The sequence below is a fragment of the Dipteris shenzhenensis genome, chromosome 27, assembly GCF_047967505.1.
Source record: "Dipteris shenzhenensis isolate YYH24624 ecotype China chromosome 27, Dip_SZ_1.0, whole genome shotgun sequence".
Taxonomy (NCBI): Eukaryota; Viridiplantae; Streptophyta; class Polypodiopsida; order Gleicheniales; family Dipteridaceae; genus Dipteris; species Dipteris shenzhenensis.
The window spans coordinates 28,907,778-28,932,634 of NC_141622.1; the positions used below are offsets into that span (position 1 = coordinate 28,907,778).

The 24,857-nt window shown below is 41.1% G+C and overlaps 1 pseudogene; it reads left to right on the top strand.

Moving 5' to 3' along the window:
* Positions 1 to 259: 259 nt before the first annotated feature.
* LOC147884133 (small ribosomal subunit protein eS28 pseudogene) lies at positions 260 to 454 on the top strand (annotated as a pseudogene).
* The last annotated feature ends 24,403 nt before the right edge of the window (positions 455 to 24,857 follow it).

The following is a 24,857-nucleotide window of genomic DNA, read 5'->3' on the forward strand; positions in this document are numbered from 1 at the left end:
ATGCATAACTTGGATTAAGGCAGTTCAAAAAGGAAAATTACTCAAAGTTTCAAGCTCTTCGTACTTGTGTGATTAAATTTGATATTTTGAAACAAATTAAAGGTCTATTTCAAGCTACAAAGTTTTAGGCACATGTATGGGAATGATCGTGTGTGTGTGTGTGCATGCGTGCGCACGTGCACGCATTTGGCGACTTAGGGTTGCAGAGCATAGGATTTGAATCGAGTTACTACAAGCCTTGTACTTTAACAATCTGGCCATGGATGCCCTAGTAAAGCTTGCAATAATGATGAAAGTCATTGGCTGGACACGATCACATGGACAAGTGACTCAAGTCAAGGTCAAGTTTTTGGATGATCAAAATTGTCTAATCATTAGAAATGTGATAAGTCCAGTCCATGAAGGTGGTATTCTCACAGTCTTGGAGTCTGAGAGAGAAGCTAGGAGGCTTTGATGATCCTCCTCAACCTTTGAAGTGCTAGTTGGATTCTTGCTTTTACACGTGGATTACCTTGCATACATGGTAGCAATGACCATGATAAATCAACCATGTTCTATTTTTTATGACATTGCCTTCTTGAATTGGAAGTAGAGATTTTAAAGACCATGGTCTGATAAAATTGTCAGAGGATATTGAGTACTACATAGTGCTAAACCTCTAATTACATATTGAGCTTATATTCTCCCACTACTTCTAAATTGAGAATAGGGTTGATGACCCCAAAAATGTGTGTGTGTGTGTGTGCACGCACGCGTCTATGTGTGTGTGTGTGTGTGTGTGTGTGTGTGTTCTCTCTCTCTCTCTCTCTCTCTCTCTCTCTCTCTACATTTTGACCGTTAGAAAAAACTTGACACCTAGGAAAAAAACTTGCCACATGGCATTTTGACGATTTGGTAGTCTTTTTAAATAGTACAAATTAACTTTTTTTGGGTGTGTTTTTCTTTGGGTTGTGTATATATGTTTGTTAAAAAAATTTAAGAAGGTAAGCTTTACTTCGATTGCTTTTAATTGGTAGGCTCACATGTATAGTCATGCATGTTGGCAGCTTGCATGGTTGCCATGTGTCCCAAGGACACTGCCATTGAGTGCGAGAGGTCCCAATTCCCTACCTCCTAGCCACACATACCTCTCTCTCCACCCAAAAGGTCCCAAGAGGGATGAGAGAGAGAGGGGAATGAAGTCAATATATCCAAGGCCACTAGGGCCACATTATTGCTTATGGGATCATCCCACCAATGCCACATGTCCTATCGTACAAAACCCACCAATAAACCATGCTCCCCTTAACTCAAAAGAGGGATAAAGGCCACCACCTCCAACAAACCCCTCGCAGACAAATTGTAGTGCAAAAAAATGTGACTAACTAGTCAAACCTAACCACGACCAAACCACACAAGGTAAGGCCAATCAAATGCAATCCACCACCAAACGCCACATGGGTAGCACATTTGGCAAGAGGGATACACATGCGTTCGGGAGTCATCAAGAGCTATTACCATTGTTAACACACAAATAGAATCGCACTTCAAAGTCGAAGCACGAATCACAGGGGTCCCTTACCGTGTCACACAATTACCACATGTCACTCACATGATGGCCACACAAAAGTCCACCACAACTTGCTAGGAACACCTACTTTGATACCATGTTGGTAGCATGCATGGATGCCACATGTCCCAACGAGAGAGTTGAGTGTGGGGGGTCCCAATCCCCCCCTCATAGGCACACATACCTTTGTCTCACCCCAAAAGGTCATGGGAGGGCTGAGAGAGAGAGGGGAAATCAAGCCACTATATCCAAGGCCATTAGTGTGGGGGTTAAAGGTCACTGTGCCTTTACCCCGGTTATGTACAATACTCAAACACATATATAAATGAATGAAAAAGAAGATTAGGGTGGTTCTGCACCCACCAAACTTGTGTGGCTCTCTGTCTCTCTCTCTCCTTCTTCCGTTCTTGCTTCCGTTGAGAGCACTCTCAACTGGTATCAGAACCCGGGTGATCTAACTGAGCGTGCGTGAATGCTTGTAGCTCAACAGCTCTGTGGGAGGAAGGAGAAGCTTTGTGGAAAGCTTTGTGGGCGACTTTACTTGCATCCGAGTGTGCAGAGACCTTGGAGGAACCTTTGGAAAAGTCACTTTGGCTTTGTGAAGTGGTTTTGAGAGCCTGTTAAGAGCTTTCAAAGAAAAAGTAGTTTTTTGAGCTTTTCCCTGTTCCGTTCGATGACAGAGACTCCGTATTGACTTGTAGAGGCAACTATTGCTTGCTTTTGGTGTCCACATTACTTCAGGATCCTGGAAACACCTTTATTCTTGAATCCGGGATCATTTCATTGGATTTCTGACTCACTGTGTCAGTTTCTGCGTTTTTTGCCCGGGTGTTGGAACTCAAGTTTGGAGCAACCATTTGCAGATCTGTCAGTTCCGGTGGACTCAGGAGGTCCTAAAACTTCTATGTTGCTCATCATTCGCACTCCGGTGGAGTTTACAGATAGCTCTGTTTCCAAAAACGTTTTTCAGTCCGTGTGTTGGACCTAGTGATTGAGACCACGGTTTCCAAAACCGTCTGTCCCATTACGTTCCGGACGCCCAAAAACCCCTACCTATCAGTTCTTGCATGATTCGGTGGAGGATTTTCAGAGTTATAAATCTCTGTGTATTCGATTTCGTCTCTCTGTTATGCATTTTTCATACTAAGGTTTTGAAACCTTAGATTTATGCCACATGGCAGTGGATAAGTGTTGACTCCCATTTCTCACTCATCAGTTGGGATTTTGGAGTTCTGGTAGAAGAGAGATATTTGCACATTTTCTTGCTAAGTCCGATTATGCAATGGCGCCCATGTTTTGAAGCATCTCAGGTTCTATTTTCAGTAGCGCTCATTACCGTGGGACTATGATTTCTTGAGCATACCTTATGCAGATCACTCTGGTTGCAGTAGTTTGAGCAGTGTGCGCTCATTCGTGGTATGCATTGGGTTGCAATGGATGATTTATAGGCCATTTGGATGCATTGCGGTCCTTGTTGGATGCACTGATAGGCCTAAATTGCCTTGTGGGATGCTATTTTTTATGGACGCTTTGCACATGGATGCTATTTTATGCTGAGGGACAGCTTTGACACATTGTTGGTGATGCACTGATAGTGCTATGCTCTCTTGGATGAGATATAATTGATGCATATGCTAGTGGACGGTGTTTATGCTTGAGTCATTTGGCACTTATTGGCATTTTCTTTTGGGCCAGATTTGCTCATATGGATGCATAGTATATGCACATGAGTCAGATGCTTTGAGCTTTGAGTTTTGGTGATATTTCACTCTATTGTGGCATACACATTTGGGTGCACCTGGTATTTGGTGTGATTCTCTCTTGCAGGCACTAGCATTTGGGATTTTGTTTCATTTGCATCATGGCATCCTCTTCCACGTCTGAAAAGGAGTTTTTCAGCATTAAAAAGTTTGATGGGACAAACTTTTCTTTGTGGAAAGAACAAATAAGGGATGTGCTTATTCAAAAGAAGCAGATTAAACCCTTGGCAGGGATTGAAGCTAAGCCTGCAAATATGTCTGAGGATGATTGGAATGAGTTGGATGCATTAGCAAAGTCTACTCTTAGACTTCATCTTGCAGAGTCAGTTTATTTCACAGTAGTAAATGAGCAGACTACGGAAGATTTGTGGAAGAAACTGTGTGCCACTTATGAGAAGGAAACTGCCTCTAATAAAGTTTACCTCATGAAGAGGTTGTTTGAGCTGCAGATGAAGGAAGGGGTCTCCATTGCTTCTCACTTGAATGAATTCAATATTATTTTCAACCAACTTCAGGCTCAAAATATGAATTTTGATGCAGAGACTAAGGCAATATTTCTCTTATGTTCATTGCCATCCTCATGGGATACCTTAAGTACAGCTGTCAGTAACTCTGCACCTAGTGGAGTACTGAAATTTGATGATGTTGTGGGTAGCTTGTTGGCCGAGGAGATTAGATGGAAGTCTATGGATGGCAACAAGCAGGATGCAGCCTTAAATGTGCAAAGGGGCAGATCACAGTTCAGGGGGAAGTCCCAAGAAAGAGGGAAGTCACGTAGCAAATCTAGGGCACGGAACATTGAGTGTTACCACTGTGGCAAGAAGGGCCATATGAAAAAGGATTGCTACAAGCTGAAAAGAGAGCAAAAGGATAAGAAAAAGAATGCAAATTGGGGTGCAAATCAAAAGGAAGAGAGTCCAAGGGAGGACAAAGGAAAAGTGAAGATCGAGGAGATCAATGCAGTCACACATGATAATGACAATGATGTTCTCTTCGTGTCTACTTTATCTGCAGAGTTGCTTACCACTTCAGATGATGCATATTCCCACGATTGGATTTTGGATTCTGGTGCTTCATTCCATGTTACTCCCTATAGGGAATGGTTCTCCACTTATGATAGTGGAAAGACAGGTTGTGTGCATCTTGGAAATGACTATGCATGTGACATAGTGGGAGCAGGTGACATAAAGTTTTCTTTTGCAAATGGGTCTGCATTTGTTTTGAAACATGTGAGACATGTGCCTAAGCTGACCAAGAGTCTTATTTCAGTGGGTCAGCTAGATGATGCTGGTTTTCACACCACTTTTGGCTTTCAGAGTTGGAAAATTTAGAAGGGCTCTATGCTTTTGGCCAGGGGTGCCAAGTGTGGGACTTTGTATCCCTTACATGTATCAGGGGTATTTGATCATGTTGTTGCAATAACCGAGCAGCCAAGCACTTCTCTATGGCATTGCAGGTTGGGGCACATGAGCTAGAATGGAATGAAACTCTTATGCCGTTTGGGTTATGTACCGCATTTGAGTTTCTCTGATTTTGAATTTTGTGAGCATTATCTCTATGGGAAGCAGACTAAATCAGCCCATAAAAGAAGGGGAAAGAAAGAGTTTGAAATGCTTGATTTGGTGCATTCAGACGTATGTGGTCCCATGCCTACACGGTCATTAGGCGGGGCTGAATACTATGTGACATTCATTGATGATGCAACTAGGAAAGTTGGGCTTATGCTATAGCTCAGAAGAGTGACGTGTTCCAGGTATTTCAAAAATGGCTGGCCTTGGTTGAGAATCAGTCAGGTAGAACGCTTAAATGCCTACGGACTGACAATGGCGGAGAGTATCTCTCTCATGACTTTCAGCATTTCTGTGATACACGTGGGATTAAGAGGGAGCTCACATCCCCTCATACTCCAGAGCAAAATCCAGTTGCAGAAAAGATGAACCGTACCATTCAAGAAAGGTTGCAATGCATGCTTTCCAATGCAAGTCTTTCTGGTGGTTTTTGGGCTGAGGTAATGAAGACTGCAGTGCATGTGATCAATAGATCACCTAGTAAGAGTTTGGATGGTGGCATTCCTGAAGAGGCATGGAGTGGCAAGAAGCCCTCTTACTCTCATTTGCGTATATTTGGGTGTGAGGCATATGCACATGTGCCAAAAGAGCTTCGAAAGAAGCTAGATCCTAAGTCTAGGAAATGCATCTTTCTGGGTTATGGTGAAAGTGGAGAGATGGGCTATCGTCTCTGGGATCCAGAAGCAAAGAAAATCATACGCAGCCATGATGTGGTCTTCAATGAGAAGAAGATGTATAAGGCACCCATGAGGGATGTGGAAATGAGGAGAATCACTTTCCAGGATGTGAATCCACCTGCATATGTTGATAGGCAGCAAGCTGTCCATGCACCAAATGTGCAAGAAATGGTACCACCAAGTACTCCGACAGGTATACAATCAAGGGTAGATGATGGATCATCTATTGGTGGAAATGATGAGCCAAATGTGGCTGATATGCAAGTGGGATAGCAAGCTGAAATGCCCTTGAGAAGATCATCTAGAGTGTCTAGACTGCCTGATAGGTTTGTTCCAGGGGTAGACTATGTGATGCTTACTAATTGCGGGGAGCCTTCTTGCTATAGAGAGGCTATGATGCGTGAGGATAAACGCAAGTGGGAGTATGCTATGCAATCAGAGATGAGTTCACTTATGAAGAATAAGACTTGGGACTTGGTTTCTTTGCCACATGGAAAGAAAGCATTGCCATGTAAATGGGTCTACAAAATGAAGGTCACAGGTGATGATGTGCCTAGGTACAAGGCCCGTTTGGTTGCTAAAGGGTTCAAGCAAGAGAAGGGTGTGGACTTTGATGAGATATTCTCTCCGGTTGTGAAAATGACCACACTTAGATGCATGCTTGGACTAGTGGCAACAGAGGATATGGAACTTATGCAGATGGATGTCAAGACAGCTTTCTTGCATGGGGATTTGCATGAGGAAATTTACATGGTGCAGCCGGAAGGCTTTGAAGAAAAGGGCAAAGAGCATTTAGTTTGCAAGCTGAAGAAGAGTCTCTATGGTCTTAAGCAAGCGCCTAGAGAATGGTATCAGAAGTTTGATGCTTTCATTCGGTCCCAGGGTTTTAGAAGGAGTGAAATTGATCACTGCCTCTACATTAAAAGGGCTAAGGATAATAGCCTGATAATCCTGGCACTATATGTGGATGATATGCTATTGGCTAGCAAGAATACTTATGAGCTAGATGCATTAAAGGCCAAGTTGCATGAGGCCTTTGATATGAAGGATTTGGGATTTGTAGGTCATATTCTTGGTATGCGCATCACGCGTGATCGGAGTAGGAAACTCCTTTGGCTTTCACAAAAAGAGTATGTTACAAAAGTATTGCAGCGTTTCAATATGGAGGGGGGGAAGGCAGTGAGTACTCCATTGCCTCCATATGTGAAACTGAGTCATACAGATAGTCCCAAATCAGATGAGGAGAGGGCCATGATGGCCAAGATTCCTTATGCATCAGCAGTTGGGAGTTTATGTATGCTATGATAGCTACTAGACCAGACATTGCATTTGCAGTGGGAGTTGTTAGCCGGTATATGGCTAATCCAGGAAAGAGGCATTGGGAGGCTGTTAAGTGCATCATGGGGTACATGAAGGGTACCAAGGAGATGTGCATCTGCTTTGGTAAAGGAGACATGCGTGTACTTGGGTACACAGATTCAGACTATGCAGGGCATGTGGATAGTAGGAGATCCACTTCTGGTTATGTGTTCACCTTTGCAGGTGGTGCAGTGTCATGGATTTCTCGCGCACAGAGGTGCGTTGCTTTGTCTACCACAGAGGCTGAGTATGTTGCAGCCACAGAGGGTTGTAAGGAGGCTATATGGCTTGATCGGCTAGTGGGAGATTTGGGGATTCATACAGGTGTACCGACATTGCATAGTGATTCCATGAGTGCTATTCAGCTAGCACGGAATCCGGTCTTTCATGCAAAGACCAAACACATTGAGGTCAGGTACCATTTCATCAGGGAGGTACTTGAGGACAAGCGCATAGAGCTTGTCAAGGTTCATATAGATGATAACCCTACAGATATGCTGACGAAGAGTCTACCTAGTCAGTGGTTTGAGTATTGTCGTGTATTGATGGGCATTGGATAGTATGCTCACTAGTATTGATAGGCATTGGATAGTATTGTCGTGTATTGATGGGCATTGGATAGTATGCTCACTAGTTGTTCTCTCTTAAAGGCACATTGTCCTTTAAGTGGGAGGTTGTGGGGGTTAAAGGTCACTGTGCCTTTACCCCGCTTATGTACAATACTCAAACACATATATAAATGAATGAAAAAGAAGATTAGGGTGGTTCTGCACCCACCAAACTTGTGTGGCTCTCTGTCTCTCTCTCTCCTTCTTCCGTTCTTGCTTCCGTTGAGAGCACTCTCAATTAGGGCCACATTAATGCTTATGGTAACAATTCCATGTGTCCTACAACGTGACGCCCACCGCCAATAAGCCATGATCCGCTTAGCTCAATCGAGGGGTGAAGGTCACCACCTCCAACAATGCCTCCTTGTATAATTGATCATCACCACTCCAATCTCTTAAGCAAAATGGTTATGTTTCTGAGAGATCTCAACAATAGAAGCGAAATGGAAGAAGGTGAGAGAGAGGGAGGGAGAGCCAAAAGAGAGAGCAGCACAAGTTTTGGTGGGTGCAAAACACCCTAAGCTTCTATCTCATCCCATATATATATGTGTTTGAGTATTGTGGTTAAGGTACAGTGGCCTTAACCCCCACAACTTCCCACTTAAAGGCCAAGGTGCCTTTAAGGGAGAACAACTCGTGAGCATATTATCCAATGCCCATCAAAACACAACAATACTCAAACTGCTGACCAGGTAGACTCTTCGTCAACATATCTGTAGGGGTATCATCTATATGAACCTTGACAAGCTCTATGCGTTTGTCCTCAAGTACCTCCCTGACAAAATGGTACCTGACCTCAATGTGTTTTGTCTTTTCATGAAAGACCAAATTATGTGCTAGCTTAATAGCACTCATGGAATCACTATGCAATGTCATACGCCTGTATGAATCCCCAAATCTCCCATTAGCCGATCAAGCCATATAGCCTCCTTGCAACCCTCTATGTCTGCAACATACTCAACCATTGTGGTAGACAAAGCAGCGCACTTGTGTGCGTGAGACATCCATGACACTACACCACCTTTAAAGGTGAACACATAACCAGAAGTGGATCTCCTACTATCCACAAGCCCTTCATAGTCTGAATCTGTGTATCCAAGTACACATCTCTCCTTTGCCAAAGAAGATGCACATCTCCTTGGTACCCTTCATGTACCTCATGATGCACTTAACTGCCTCCCAATGCCTCTTTCCTGGATTAGTCATATACCGACTAACAACTCCCACTGCAAATGCAATGTTCGGTCTAGTAGCTATCATAGCATACATAAGACTCCCAACTGCCGATGCATAAGGAACCTCATCTTTTAGGGGATGAAGTTGCTATTGTGTGGCTTTCAAAATTCCTTCAAAGACCAATACAAGTGTGGTCATCTACAACCAAATGTATGCAATATGGGAAAGGAGATGTGCCAACCCCATTACATATCTTATATGACAATAGTTTTGCACACTCCTCCCACTTTGAACCAATTATTAAAACAACTCCAATATCTAGCATTGGTTTAGTGAACCATATCCCTGCTATGCAAAATGAGAATGAAATCATAGTAGGCATCACGTGCTACACTCGTTGCAACTCAATCTAATGATGAAGTCGTAGTTCTCGCAGCAACAACTGAACCGGATCTTGTACCAAATATTGAAACCCAGCTCAATTGACACTGTTCTACAATGTCAACAACTACATCATGAAAGCAATTACAAATATAGCCTTGCTGATTATTTATTTGATATAATAAAGTACTTGGTTAATATAAATTTGATGTCTGCAAAAGCAATAATTCAACATTTTCTCACAAGCTTGTACTCTACAAAATGGAGAGGAACAAGCAACAAGGTGTTTTCGCACATCACTCTCTCTAGATTTTCTTCATGATTTGCATGATGTTTAAACCTGTGAGATGAATATTTAGAGTGGATGAGCAAGCCAGTAGCACAGGGTGGACTTTGGGGGGATCAATTTGCTATTCTCTAGGCATCATCATTTTGATAAAAACCAAAGTACATATGGTCGTTACAAAAACAACGAGTTTATGTAAGACATGGCATGAATTTCAATGACATGCCTTTATACGTCCTTTATGATGATTTCCCATCATGCATGGGTCACTTTCAACCCCTATAGTACACATTTATACACCACCTATGGTTGAGAATCTAGGCAAGCCATAAAAAATCTACACAAAATTCGCCACCAAACTACACATTCTCCTGTGTGGGTACACCTTGATTTATAGATTTTGTGATGTACAAGAAACACTTAAGGTGTGCTGGGGACTGTGCCTACTCACTTGTTGGTGAATGCTTATTTGATGCAATAAGATACTTGCTAAATACAACTCAATAACTAAAGAAATCCGAGCTGCAATAGTAAACCAATTCACGTATTCTCTGACCATGGACTACACACAGGCAAAGGACTACTTGGAAAATTTTCTAACACATCGCTTTCACATGCTTTGCATGGGGTGCAAAGTTGCAAAGAATACCTAGCACATATGAGTAGACTGGCATCACAGAGTGGACTCTGGGGGGGACTATTTTGCTGTTTATTAGGCTTCTAAGTGCCTACAATGGCCTATTTACATATGGTCGCTATCTGAAAGGAAGGTTTATCTAAAATGTGGCAACGTGTTAGAAATAGAACCACTACAAATTCTTTACCATGATGGTCCAATGGATGCACCTTACTTCAAGCCAATTGTTCAACTAGGTAGCACACCTTCAATTCGACACTTAAATCCACATTGTGAACACAGAAAAACTACACACAATGAGACTATTCAGCCCAATACACGGAAAAACTACACACAACAAGACTATTCAGCCCAATATAGGTCACATTAGTGGCTCAATTTGCCAAGATAACATGTACAATACATGCACCAAAAAGATACGGCATCTTTGGTCAAAGAAAGATGACGAGGTAGTATAGCTAATCATGAGCACTATGCCTAATCAAACAGCAAGAATGATTGTCGAGAATTATAAAAATTCAATGACAAACAAAACGTTCCTCTGGATAAGGCGATGGCTTACATATGGTACCTCAAAAGAAAACACTAGTCTATTAAGGTGGGATTAAGGTTCCAAAAGAAACTTTACTTAAAGGTACTGATGAGCAACGACCATGAGCTCATTCTAGAAAATGGTCAGATACATTCCACAAATAAATATTATCACTTGCAACAACCATGCCTTTGTCAACACAGGCCCAAGTAGCATAAAGTATGTTGGAAGAGCAGTGGGTGGAAGGGAAAATAGTAACATAGATAGTTTGCCATCTCCAATATCTTGAAAATAGATTCTATGGCCAAACAAACAAAGGGACAAGCAAACTAAATCATAGTAGGCCAATCAACAAATTTCTATCACTTATCTCAGACACTCCTACACATCCTTGCTGTTGTTTTGAAAGGTTACTATTCAAATACTAGATCAAATAAGCAACGGAAGAAATCATTGTCTACCAATAGAGACTATAGCCATAGATGAGGACCATATCAAAGCAACCAATAATTCTATCTATTTTAGCTCTATAAGTGGCAAGTTGAGCATGGCCAAGTGCCTACTTTAGCGCCACCCATGAATACAAAATTAAATGGCCCAATCAAACAAGTATAACTACGTATTGAACTTGGCTCATTGCACCGTGGGGGAAACCTTCAGCCAAATATGACAATATTTACACTTTGGACAGTATTTGTTGAAAGGGAGTATCATAAACATTGCAACTAACTTAGAGAGCATTCAAACCATACTTCCTCTCAATAGCTAGATGATAACATGACAATTGGAATTGCAATAAAGCAAAAACTAGAGTATTAAGCTGTATACACTACTCGTAATGTTTGGCCAAATCTAGTGATGAAAGCATTAAAGCAGCTCATTGAAACACCATTGTACAAGCAAGAGGGTGTCTCAATCTCACAATTGTGGCTTCCACATTTCCAACTTAGGATGAATGCACAACAAAATAGCGACACCACAAATGGGTGCTTTACAGAGGAAGTATGACTCCAAAAAAAGACATTGACCCCTTCACAACACAACTGAGAATTTCAATACAATCTCAGCCATCACAGCAATCGCTCCAAGCAAAAGCCAAAAGCCAATGGGTATATATAAATAAAATCATAGCGAGGAGCTACCTATCCAATGTTGTTCTTTGGTTAGCCAAGGTATGAGTGTATGCTCAATATCCTTAGTTTTTAAAAAGTTGCCCAGTGGGAGATCCTGCACAGGGACCGGCGCTTTGCAACACACTTCCAAAACCTTTTCTTCAAAGCAGTACAGAACTTAATACTTATTGATTTCAATTGCATCGAGCCCATTGGCCTCGACTACTAGGCACTCCACTTTCTCTTTTTAGAGGTTTCTTCTGTTTGTTGGAGCCTATGGGTGGTCTGCAATGCCATCATGTTGTGGCGCATGAAGATTTCCTATCATCGCTGTTGAAGAATATTTTTAGCGGTGACTATTAAGGCCATCATAGATTGCATGAAGGCCATGTCTTTGCGCTTAGCCTGGCTGCCCTCCATCAAGAGCTTTTTGTACCCATCATTAGAAGCATAGGAACTCAAGAACTCCATGACCTACTGATATACATTGGGGAGGAATGGGGGTTGAAAAGGATGCTTGCTCGAGGTAGTTGTTAGCTATCGAGGGGGGTTTGGCTATGAGTAAACCAACTTCTTTTTCCACATCTCTATAACCTTCTAGGATGGGGTTGTTAGACAGGTGATGTATGACGGGCATTAAGAACATCGGGTTGTCAAGCTGCCATGTGTGCAAATGCTAATAATCTCTTGGTAGAAGAAAAACATTTTTTGTCTTCGATCTTGTGGAGACGAGCCAAGAAGTTGTGCAGCACCACATTGTGATGCTCTATAAGCTGGATCTACACAAGCAACGTGATGGTGTGAACTACCCAGCCCAATGTTGCATCCTTGATGAGGTTGATGGGGATGTCACCCGTATGCACTTTTGAGTTATAGTCGACCACTGCGCCCAACCTCCTCTCCAAAGCCCATAGCTTGGCAAATGGTTGGAAGATTGTTGGGAGATTGAATGCTCAATGAACCATCTCTACCATGAATTGGTAGTAGTGATACTCCCCATCTCCATGTATCTAGCTGGTGGTGCGTGTTGCATGATTGTAATGGTCAATTAATTCCAATGCCTGGTGGAGATTAAGGTGCCAGGAAAATCTTTTGACAACCAACGATAGACCAACTAATTGGAGGTATTGTACCATGTTTGGGTCTTGTAGTGCCTAGTAGGATGCAACATTGTGGTAGTATAGCCGATAATCCTTTGCATTACATTTGAATCGAGAATGGATCACCACTCCTTGGAGTTGTTTGAGCCAATCTTGTATGAGGGGTGAGAATTGGGTGACTTGTGCTGCATGCTCCAAGAAGTTTTGGATGTCCGCGGTATCCAAGACGCACCACTTTGGAGCATGCAAGTGGTCGAATAGTGAGTTGAGGATTTGAGCTCGTGGGGTAGCCTACTGGGTGGACTAATTCTTGGTCCATTTGGTCAGGTAGTGGGATGGAGATTGGACTTGAAGAAGAGGGTCTAGCAGAGTGGGGGAATGCAAATGAAGCTTGTTGGTGAGCTCTTTTATAGAAAAGAAATTGTGGATGATGATGGAGTGCAAGGAGGTGGTGGACATGTAGAGTGACGGGGAGCGAGAGTGATTCTGAGAGCATTTGAGGATTGTGGAAATTCAGTAAAAATTTTGGCAGAGTTTTGGTATTTTGACAAGCGAGGTCCTACAACATGAGGCTAGTTGTTTAAATAGGGGACTTGGTAAAGCAATGGGTTAGCTTTAGCATTAGTGCAACGACGACTGGCATTAATAAAGTAGCAACTGGCATTAGCAGTGACTTAGCATTAATAAAGTAGAAAGTAAGCGTTATTATAGGGTTGGCATTGTTAAAGCAGCGGTTGGCATTAGTTGGATAGTGTGTCATTGCATTAGAGTTGGATGCGTTATCTATAAAGCAACGGGTGGCATTAATATAACAACGATGACTGGCATTATTTTTAGCATAGCGGGTGAGGGGTCATTGTGTTAGTTATATAGCAGCGACTAAGTCAGTCATCGTGTTTTCATCATTCTAGTATCCTTATAGCAATGACCAATTTTGTGTGCCCTATTGAGGAATTTAACTACCTGATTGACTACTCTAGACTTCACCTAGGTGTATGTAAATGCATGTGACATGGTGCAAATAATGCAGCGGTGAAATTTGAAAGTATTGCAATGTCATCCTGGTCACATGTTGGTGAGTGACTGACTCGATGAATGGAGTGCAGGTGGACATGTGGAGCCTAGTCACCGAGTGCAGATGGACGGAACCCTTATGGGGTGGAGGACTTGACAATGGATGGCAAAGAATCATTTTTACCAAAAGATGATGTGGCATAGACCATGCCCTATTATGATCTATAAGTTGACTCTCTATTCTGACTGGACCAAGGACTGAAAACCTTAAGATTTAGTGTATCTGGTGGCATCTCTCTAGGAAACATACTTGCTCAGGGTACCTAACATCTCTCCAGGTAGCGTACTTGCTCAGGGTACTTGTGAAGACTGTCCTTGAAGCATGCACAAATGGTATTGTGAGTTCCTTGGCATCAAATTGCTTCAATCAAGCACCCTCTTCAACTGAAAGTAGAGCTGCCTGAAGCTCAACATAAACTTGCATAATCCATTGAGATCCAGAGGTTGTTATGAGGGAATGGCATGTTCTTCTAGTGTTTGCGGCATAGAGATGATGGCAGGTTCTTGTGGGTTTGTACCTTTTTTAGGGTCCAGTTCTTGTGGGTCTATCGTGTTCATCATTGTTGTCAAACTAGAAGGAAAGGATGAGTTTGAGGGGTTTCATCACCCTTCCCTTTGAGTGCAGAGAGTTCTTGTGTTGTTGTCCCTCTTCAAGGATAGGTTCTTGTGTAATGGCCACAACTGCTCATGTTGTTGATTCCTGTAGCATGATCACACAAGGAGACAAGGGAGAGTCTTGTGGCTGTATTTTGGCCATATTTGACTACGAGGTACCAATAGTAGGTTCTTGTGTGTCTACCTCATTTTTAGAGATAGGTTCTTGTGGTACTACTATGGTTGTGGCCGTAGATGCTGTAGTGCATTGAGTGGTATCATCAGGGGAGTTACATGCTCTAGGCACCCATGTGAAACTGAGGCCCTGGTAAAATGCTTCAGCCTCCAATAACTGCTTTGATACCCACCTATAGTGGCACTTTTGTTGCCCTTTTGTTGTGGCTAGCATCTTCGCAAGCTGGTTTTCGTTGGTTGTATTGAATGGGAGTGAAAAGGCAGAACTGAGCTCTTACTCCATCTCAACATTGTCTGAGAGGTAGAAGCCAAGATTGTATCAATTGAGAGCCACTAATCTTACCTTTGTGTGCTGGGTACAAGTGCTAAACATTTCAACATTGCATCCATTGCGATTAGGCCACCATTCCCATATGTGTTTAGCATATCCATCTACTATCTCCTCTGGATGCCCAAGATGAATAGCCTCTCATTGGGTATATCTTGCTCGCTATAGATAAATGCGTGCTCTGCATTCATTTTAGCCCAAATCCTCACACTAACAACATCATTAGAGTGATGTTGGAAATTCATTGAGTCCATCTTCTTAGCAATGTTGATAATGTTGCAGACCACCAAGAATCATCTCGTTGGACAGGCATACTCTAATTTCCTTGGACATTTTACTGGAATTCTTTGATGTGTTGATCCCACACCTACATTGGTGTGAAATCCCTAGCCATCAGCATCAGCACCCAACTCTTCATTTGCCATGAAAGCCATAGAGTGAATGACACATCTGTCTTGGACATGCCATCTTAACCCAACCCATGGGCTACATGGCTAGTTTTTTCCACATGCTCCATCTGCAGGCACGTGATGGATGCCACATGCTGAAATAGATAGAGTTGGCATACCGTAAAGTAGCAAGTGCATCCATGGCATACCGTGAAGTGGCAGATAGAGTTGGCATACCGCCTGTCAGTCTTGGACGGGTTTGCAAAAGCCATAATGTTTTGCGATTCACATTTTTGGAAGTCCTTAGGACTGAAGCTACACCAATAGCTACGAAATAGTTTGGGTGTATTAAAACAACACGATCATCAATAAACATAGTTTAGATATTGGACTTTGATATGTGGAACATGGGCCCTTCTTGACATGTCTTAAGCATGTGGGTCCAACACAGAAACACCGAGGCATCACAGTCAAAAGGATCATCCAGAGGGCGTTGGATGCAAAGCTGCCCACACCCAACTAGACTTTGGGAGGGGGCCACTAGTGACGGTTGGTCTTCTTTTTCTGAAACATCTGGAGAGGTCTTCTCATTTGCAAGGACACCCACCATAGGGAACTTGCCTTTTCTTTTGGATGCTTTGTGTGCAAGTGCACTCTTGGCTAATGGAGATGGTACATAGGAAGCCATAGAAGCACGAAAATGAGTCTCTACACAATGTATACTTGTGCCTGAGACCACTTAAGTGTATAGAGCCACCATCCCCCCCCCCTTGTGCCTGAGACCACTTAATTTTATAGAGAGTCCACCACCCCATCTCTCTCTCTCTCTCTCTCTCTCTCTCTCTCTCTCTCTCTCTCTCTCTCTCTCTCTCTCTCTCTCTCTCTCTCTCTCTCTCTCTATCTATCTATCTATCTATCTATCTATCTATCTCTCTTTATCGATCTATTTATCTCCATCTCTCAAAAATAAAACACTCAAAAGTAATACCCAAAGGTGTGTACCTGGAGTCCCACTTAAATATAGGGTTGTGGAAGCTACAAAAATGGCAACACGAAAGTGTGTGAACCTTGACACCATTTGCACATTTCCAAAAAATAGGCTAAACAACATTAAGCTTATGTGTAACAATATTAAGACTCCGCATTTAAATTTTACAACCTCCAACACTTGATAACCATTTGGACAATTACATCACAACGGGTTGACATTATGATGATATGGAATGGGGCACAAATGTGTAGTCACTATTAAGGTTATGCACATTAAAATTAAAACCACCATCTACTGGATTAGTGTATGGACATTAGCAGTTTAGCTCATGCATTATCTAACTAAGAGGGCTAGGGCCTATAAATATTGCAACCACCAATAATGGACAAGTGAATCAACATTCACGTTAAGGCGGGTCGACATTATCACAATATGCAATGGATCACATGCTTAGTAACCATTGGGGTTTTGCATATTAAATTTACAAGATCTCCTAGATGGATTAGCATACAAACATTAACAATTTAGCCCATGTGTTACATAAAGTTATGCACATAAATATTTCAACTATTAACAATGGAAAAGCCACCATGCACAAAAATGTTAGAACCAAAAACACAAAAAATGGACCTTTTGCAAGGCATAAATAGAAATGAAAATAACGAGGTTTATATTAAGAGAATAATATGTCCACGGCCACAAAAGCATTACCCAAAAATATGCCCACTATGGTCCAACAGAGTATGGTTTCTCTATATTATTATCATCCAGATATCTACTTCCACATTTTATGATGTATGTAATGTAATACGCCCACTACGGTGTTGCATTGGTATTCGAAGTGTCGCCACTCTCCTCATCATCACTAGGGAGGTCACTCGCAACCTCCTCCTCTTCGCCCTTACATATGCATTCATACTCTTCATGTATAATTCTTCATGTATAATGTATCCACAATCCATGAACACATCAACAAAGGTGCTGATGTCCTTTACGTTGAACTCCCAAGAGATCTCCAACATGTATTAATCTCTCCCGCATCTTTGCAATTCCCTCAATGTTGTCTTTGCCATTTGCAGAGCATGCATCTCTTGAAGCATGCCTCAGAAATAGTCCAACTTGGCGCTTGGGCCGTGACATTGTGTTTTATCCACCATCAAGAGTCGTATTTTATTTTCTCTGCCATGTGGAACATGAGTTGTATGGTGGACACGTGGGGGGCAGGGGTGGCATTCCATGAAGAGGTTCTAGGGTGTGGGCATTCCATGAGTCTGATGAATAACAACAACTAGGTAAGGGCATGTAAGCTACAACTTACCTTCCTAGCTAAATCCTTTAGCTTCACTTGTCAATGTAATTCACTTAAGAAACTTAAACCTTTTCTTAAACCTTTTGATGGTCAGTTGCATGTTTGTACTTCTATCTCTATTAGGTTGATAGTAGGCCATCACACTAGGTGATGACCTACTGTCTCACCTAGGTTACGTTTCTTGCATTACAGAAAACGTATGCAAGGATCCTTCACATATCACGAAGCTAGTAACGAACGGTGTTATGATTATTAGCTTTTTTCTTCATTCCCTGTGTTACACTTTTCTCTCTGGCTGCACAGAGATGCTCGGAGGGCCTCTGCTGGCTTCTGCGCCTCCTTGTAGGTCCCTTTGTCACGACACCTGCCTCTTCTTTCCTTACTGCTCTGGCTGCTTGTCTCCATGCTCGGCTATTAAGCTCTATTCTCTTGTTTTGCCCTAGATGGTAGATTCTGACTCTGCATTTCAGAGCAGCGCAGTACACCAAAAAGAGCCGACCTCTCTCTGCCTCATCATCTTTGAAGGGGACCTGAGCTATGGAGCGACCTCAGGCAAGTCTCCTTTCTACACTTAATCTCTGAGAACTGTGAGTCAACCCAGCGAGAATGGTTGCTAGCTCATACAGACATAGAAGGATGCGTCTCCCTGCCTGGGGGTCTCATACTACTGAATATTCTTGCCTCATTGAATCTTTCTTCTTCGTGAGAACAATGTAACGAAGGGCTCTCCGCATTCAACTGATACGTGAAGCTCTTTGCCAGGGATATACATGCTATGACTGAGAACTCTACGCCATGATTTATGGCTCTTTAATGATTACTTGTCTAGTCATGACTCCTCTGTGGTACATTGATATTCATGTTCATGTTCATTCACGTGATACTGGCAAAACCTTATAGTGTCATTGCACGGCATGCAAATAATTATATATATTTGCTCTTGGGTTATATTTAAGGGTATCTCCTTTACATGATCTTTCTAATGAGGCTATTCCCTTCAACATTTTCATTAACAGCTAGGGAGATTCATATACTTTCAAGTATAGTAGAGACTATAGTAGCCAAGAAAAAGGCAAACTTTATTGTTTGCATTCTGAAATCATAAGGGCTTTCCATGGATTGAAATGAAGCCGTTTCATGGATCTTTTTCAAATTATATTCATTTATATACTTGGGCGATATGCAGTAAATGGTGGAATGCCTTGGCTCTTAGCATATTGCTTCATATCCTTTGCCCGAGACTTTATATACTTTAAAAGTTTTTCTAAGATCTTTATTTATTTATTTAGGATCGGGACTAAACCTTATGGAGTCTGTGTATTGGTTATGTTTCTCATAATCTTTTGCTTTACTATAGATGAAAGAGAAAGGATGCTAATCGAGCAAGCACTAATTCTCTTTAGTCTGTTTTAGTGTTAACACTTCACTTTTGCAAACTGGCTAATTGTAATAATTTACTGGCTGTAACAACAACTTTTAGCTATTGTAGAGAGTATAACTCTTGATACAAATGTTTGATTGATACACTCCCAAGGTGGGTTTTAAAAGCAAAATTTTAAGGTGAGAAAATAGGCAAAACAAAGACTTAGAAGAGGAGGGGGAGGGGGGGGATTTTAAAATTAATAGAGGGGAAAGGGAATAAATAACTAGAAAAGAAACAAATAGAGAAAAAGAAAGGGGGAAGAATTAAATGAATGAATTAAAAGAAAGGGGGGGGTGGATTAAAAAGTAAAAGTCTTAAGGACTAGAGAGTCGATCGAGGTCTTGGAGGGAGGTGGCGATATAAAACCAAGGTAGATTTTCTTGCACGAGGCGCGAAACGTCGGTCAAAGTAAGCTTGTGGCTGTCACATCGAGAATACAAGCATCGCAGGCGCTAATAACAAAATGAGGAGCAGAAGCCACAGACCAAGGAGGCTCTTTAATGCAGTGCCAAAGTATTGTTGAGCAGGACGGTGGGCAGCAACAATGTGAGCAACGGGAGTCAATACTCTGGCTTTCGTGTAAGTGAGGTAGAAATAAAGGCACAAGAGTACTAGAGGAGAGGAGGGGGTATTTAAGGTTTGGTACTCAGGGGGGGGGCACGGAATACGAACTAGGAGCATGTGAAGCGTTTGAAGGTGTGGGAACAGAGGTCAGCCATTGCCATTTAATTGGGAAGAGGGAGAAATAAAGGGTTAGGTCCTAGGAGGGTTCGTTATTGAGAGATAAAGTGGGTTTAAAATTGGTTTCATTAGTGAGAGAATAGGGGGGTCTAAATAGGAGCTTAGCAAAAAGGTTTGCATAGTAAATAAGTAAATGTAAACAGTTTAATTAAGGGTTTAGGATTAGTTTAGACAGCATGATTAAGTAGAGCCATTAAGTAATGAAAAACAAAATTAAGAAATAAATAAAGGAAAAATTACTTGAAAATTTAAGAGGAGAGAAAGTAACTAAGAAAAAATAATGAAGGAAATTTTTTTAAATTATAATAAAGGGAATTAAAATAGGTGATGTAAAAGCAAAAAAATAGAAAAGGAAAAAAGGGTTGAACGAAAAATAGAAACTTTGGGAGAAAAATGAGAAATTTGAAAAGGGAGAGGGGGCAAGTAAATGAGATAAAGAAGAAAGATTAGAGATAATGAAGAAATAATTTTAAAGAGATAATGAAGAAAAATTAGAGAGAAAAGCAAAGGGAAATCAAGGAAAAGGGAAATTTTAAAAAGGAGAAGAGGGAAATAAGGGGTGCTTGAGGAAAACTTTAATTAAAGAAGGGCTTGAAAGGAGAGCGGGAGAAAAGAGGGAAATATTAGGGAGAGGAAAGAATGAGGGGGGGGGTAAGAAGATGGGAAGATAAATAGAAAAAAGGTGTTCAAAAGGAGGAAGGGGTAGGAAGTGTGTGTGTGTGTGTGTGTGTATGAAGACTCGACAAAACCCCATTTCATAGTGAAATGAAAACAATTTTGGTAATGGACACAAAAAAGTAAACTCCTGTATTTTAACAAATTTCTCTCAACTGTAGAAAGCATGATTGTACATGCAAGTTTTTCATAGATAAATCATAGCATGCATCATTTTTATTGAAAAGGAGAGTCTACATACCCGCCACCATCCAACAAGAAAAACATGGCACGCTTAAACTTTAGTTGGGAAGACAGGTGTCATAAACACCCCTCGTTATCGGGGTTACAAAAAAAATTAATGCTTTCTCGCAAACCTATCAAGCCTTAATTAAACTTATGAGTGTCGAGTAAAATGGAGTAACCATGAGTGAGTTTAGAGCTTTGGAGATTATAGAGGGTGAATCTAGGATTTTTTAGAAGGAAAGTGCAAGTAAAAATCCATGGAAGACGGGTTATGAATTCACATAAATGAGTGAGATTTAAGTCATTTAGAAAAAAAAAGGGGGGTTATTTAGAAGAGAACAATAAACATGAGGCTTTAAGGCTAATTAATGAAATGAAAAGCATTTAATATCGACCATAAGAACAAACAGAAGGGTATATGAAAGCTAGCAAATTATAATTCATGGATAAAAAGTTAGAAGATAAAAAAGATTTTAAAGAAAGGAGTTTTCATTAATAAAACTAATTTGGAAAATTTTGGAGGGAAAGAAAAAAGTAAAAAAATGGGAAATTAGATGTGAAGGGATGGGAAAAACATGAAAGAAGTTTAGTTACATAAGGTAGGGGTAGAAGAGAAATAAATCCTTAAATTTATAAGGGTAGACAAGCTCTAGATATCTAAACTAATTTAACCAAAAGGAGTAGGGATAATAAGGGGAAAATAATAATGTAATAAGGAGATTAAAGAGATAACCAAAGGAAAATAATCATATAATAGGGTTAAGAGAATAGGGAAAACTAATAAAGAAATACATGTAATAGAATAGAGGAGAATAATAATGTAATGGAGGAGATAATAGGGGTAAAAGAATTGGGCGGGGGGGGGGGGGGGGGGAAGGGGGGGATATTAATAAAAAGAGGGAGAATTTAAAGGCTAAGAGGAGGGAATTTTATGAATTAATGTAATAGGGGATACTAGTAATGTAAGGAAGTGAAATTAAGGTTAAGAGGGGGGAAATTACAAAATAAAGTTTGGGGTGGGGGGGAAAGAAGAAGAACCTAAGAAATTATGAGAAAGGTATGGGTAAAATGCGAGGAGGTACAGGCAAAAGAATCTAAGAAACTATGAGGTGTGACACTCGAGGTTGAGAAGGGGGACACTAGACCTATGAGTCTATTCCGCACATCGAGGAATGAAGACATGGCGGGCAAAGCTTGAGGGCAGGCACGAATCACAGAGACACCTCGAAGGAGCTTGACGTGATGGCAATGGCAAGTCATGGGAGATGCATAGAGGAGGGCATAAGAAACGTGCAGAGGATGGCAGGTTGCAGGGAACGCTCAGAGGAGGGCACGATCAATGAGGGTGCCTAGGGAGGAAAAATCACGGCATCAGAGGCAGAGGCGTGAAGGGGCCGTGGGGGAGTAAAGGAGGCAACGGGTGAGTAGATTACAGGATGTGTTTTCAACATAAGGATGTAGTGTGTGAACTAGAGGGTAGGGGAGAGCAAATTAGGGAGGGGGGGGCGAATGACTGGGAGGGAATGGTTGGAGGTGAGGTAATTTATAGGTAAGGGAGTTGGTCAATCGTGGAAGAGAGAGGGTCAAAGATAGGAAGAAAAAGGGGGGTGGCTTGGGTTTTAGTGGATTAAAAAACTTGTTGTAAAAAAGGATATTAGAGAGAGGGAAAATTAAGAAAGAATAGAAATAAGGAATAAATAAAGAGGAAAATAAGGGGGAAATGGGAAATTTTAACAGGGAAAATTAGGAAGATTTTATGAAATTTTGAAAAATAATTAGGGGAAAGTAAGAGATCAAGGAATTTAGGAGAATTAGGAAAAATAAGGGTAATGGGAATAATTAGAAAAAAATAAGAGAAATTTAGAGAAATGGGGTAAAAAATGAAAGATTTAGAGAAAAATTACAAAAAATTTACGGATGATGGCGGACAATAAGGGAAACATTAGGAGAAAATAGAGGAAAATAGGGAGAATTAGGGAGATGAAAAATTAGGAAGAAGTAGGAAAGAAGGGAAATTTTGGAAAATTAGGGCAACTTACGAAAAAATTAGGAGAATTTTAGAGAATTACGAAAAATAGGAAGAAATAGGGAAAATTTAGGAAAACAAAGGAAATTAGGGCAAAAAGGGAGGAAATAGCAAAAATTAAGAGAAGTTTTAGAATAAAATTTGGCTTAAAATAGGGAGAAATACTTGGGCAGAATTTAGGAGGGGAAATGGGATAAAGGGAAAGTAGGAGGTGTTCAAAGGCGAGAGGAAGTGCAAGAGAGGTAAGGGATCAAAGACCCCTCTACAAACCTAGCCTTTTGGAAAATGAAGAAATTAAAAGAAAATTCAAAGAGACTCTCTCATTAGGCTACATTTAGCCTTGGTCTTCCCCTTGTGCACCCCCGGTCATCCTTGTATCCCGATCATCCTTGTTGAGTGCCTTACAAGTTTTACTATCAAGAACTAGTATCTTTAAGGATACATTAAGCCTTCCTTATCCCATTAAAGAATAACTTTCAGATTACACGAAATCAATCTACGGCTTTTGATAGTTTTTTTTTGGGGGGGGAGGGGGGCGGGGGTAAAATGCAACAGAAAAATTGGAATATTATGTAGCCTTGATTATCATTGTGTCCAAGGAGGAAAAATTCTATAGGCTTTTGATTGTAGGGCACTCAACAAGGTTAATGTCAAGAAACAATATCGCTTATCAATAATCACTTATCTTGCACCATTTACAAGGTGCCATTCAAGGTAAATCTCAATATCAAGTACAACAGTGGAGATGAACAAGCAATATTGTGCAAGTGTTGCTATCTCAACTTTTCAAGATAAAAGCTATGTTTGACATGGTTGAGATGTATCGTGGGGACTCGTGTGGGCAACCTTATCAATATTGTGGGACATGGCCGAAGAAAATATGTATAGGCTAGTCATGCAAGGGCATACATAGTGCTTACAGCATGCATCATGTTCTGTCCACCACAACTCTTGATTTAGCTATCAATGTCAAAATCTTACGAAGAGAGGTGGTCATTCCTCAAAAGCTTATGAAGAGGGGTGGTCATTTCTCCATCTTTCTTAGAGTACGGCATCAAGAGCTTCTTCAGCCCCTCCTTTTCCCTCTCCTGTTCAAAAGTTACTCTCCAAAAAACATCTTTTACAAGAACCCGTCCTCATAGTGCAATTCAGCAAACAATATTGGGTACAATGAGAAGCTCTTATCAATTGGAGCTTACGATTAACTTGTTCTTGATATGGAATACGAACTTTAGTTATTATCACATGTGAATAGTTTCATGCTTCAAAGCACTATAAATCATCACTGCCTTATCCTAAATTAAAAGAATAGGCAACACATTTGCCAAACATAAACCCTTCCATTGTATCTGATTAGTATATCTTACAACTATGCAATCCTTGCACCTCAAAGCTCTTTGACTTTCATTAGAAAAAAAGGGAGCTCATTTTAGGGCCTTTTAGAAGAGAGAGAAAATAGGCTCTCAACCAATTAGGAGTGGGCCAATGTTCGTAGAAGCATGTCACATTGATGAGGTGATCTAATTTGAATCTTTAAAAGATTTATTTTCTGTGCAGAATTTGGTGATTCTGACACAGTAGACGCGTCCGGAGCGGCCCAAAACCCCAAGAGCGGCACTGGAAACGCTGGAATCGGACATCCGGAGGCCTGGAAACGGCCAAAAAAGGCCGAAAAACGCGATTTGCAAAACAACGCGATTTGGGACTTTTAAAATCTCAAAAGTCCCAAATCGCGTTGTTCTGCAAATCGCGTTTTTCGGCCTTTTTTGGCCGTTTCCGAGCCTCCGAATGTCCGATTCCAACGTTTCCAATGCCGTTCTTGGGGTTTTGAGCCACTCCGGACGCATCTGCGGTGTCAGAATCACCAAATTCTGCACACAAAAGTGTTGCTCTTATATGAACATTGACTGTAAAGCATGTGAAAGAATATATTTATTCCTTTTCACACTGACATTTCTCATGCAAGTATCTATATTTTTTTGCTTTTGTAGAGAATAAAAAATAGTGAATTTCTTACAGGGCCCCAAAATGAGCTCCCTTTTTTCCTAATGTTTCATGCAATGTAGTTCTCATATAGATGTACTTAAGCAACAACCAACATAACTACAAGCTGAGGGTGCCCTTCTATGATAAAAATGACTA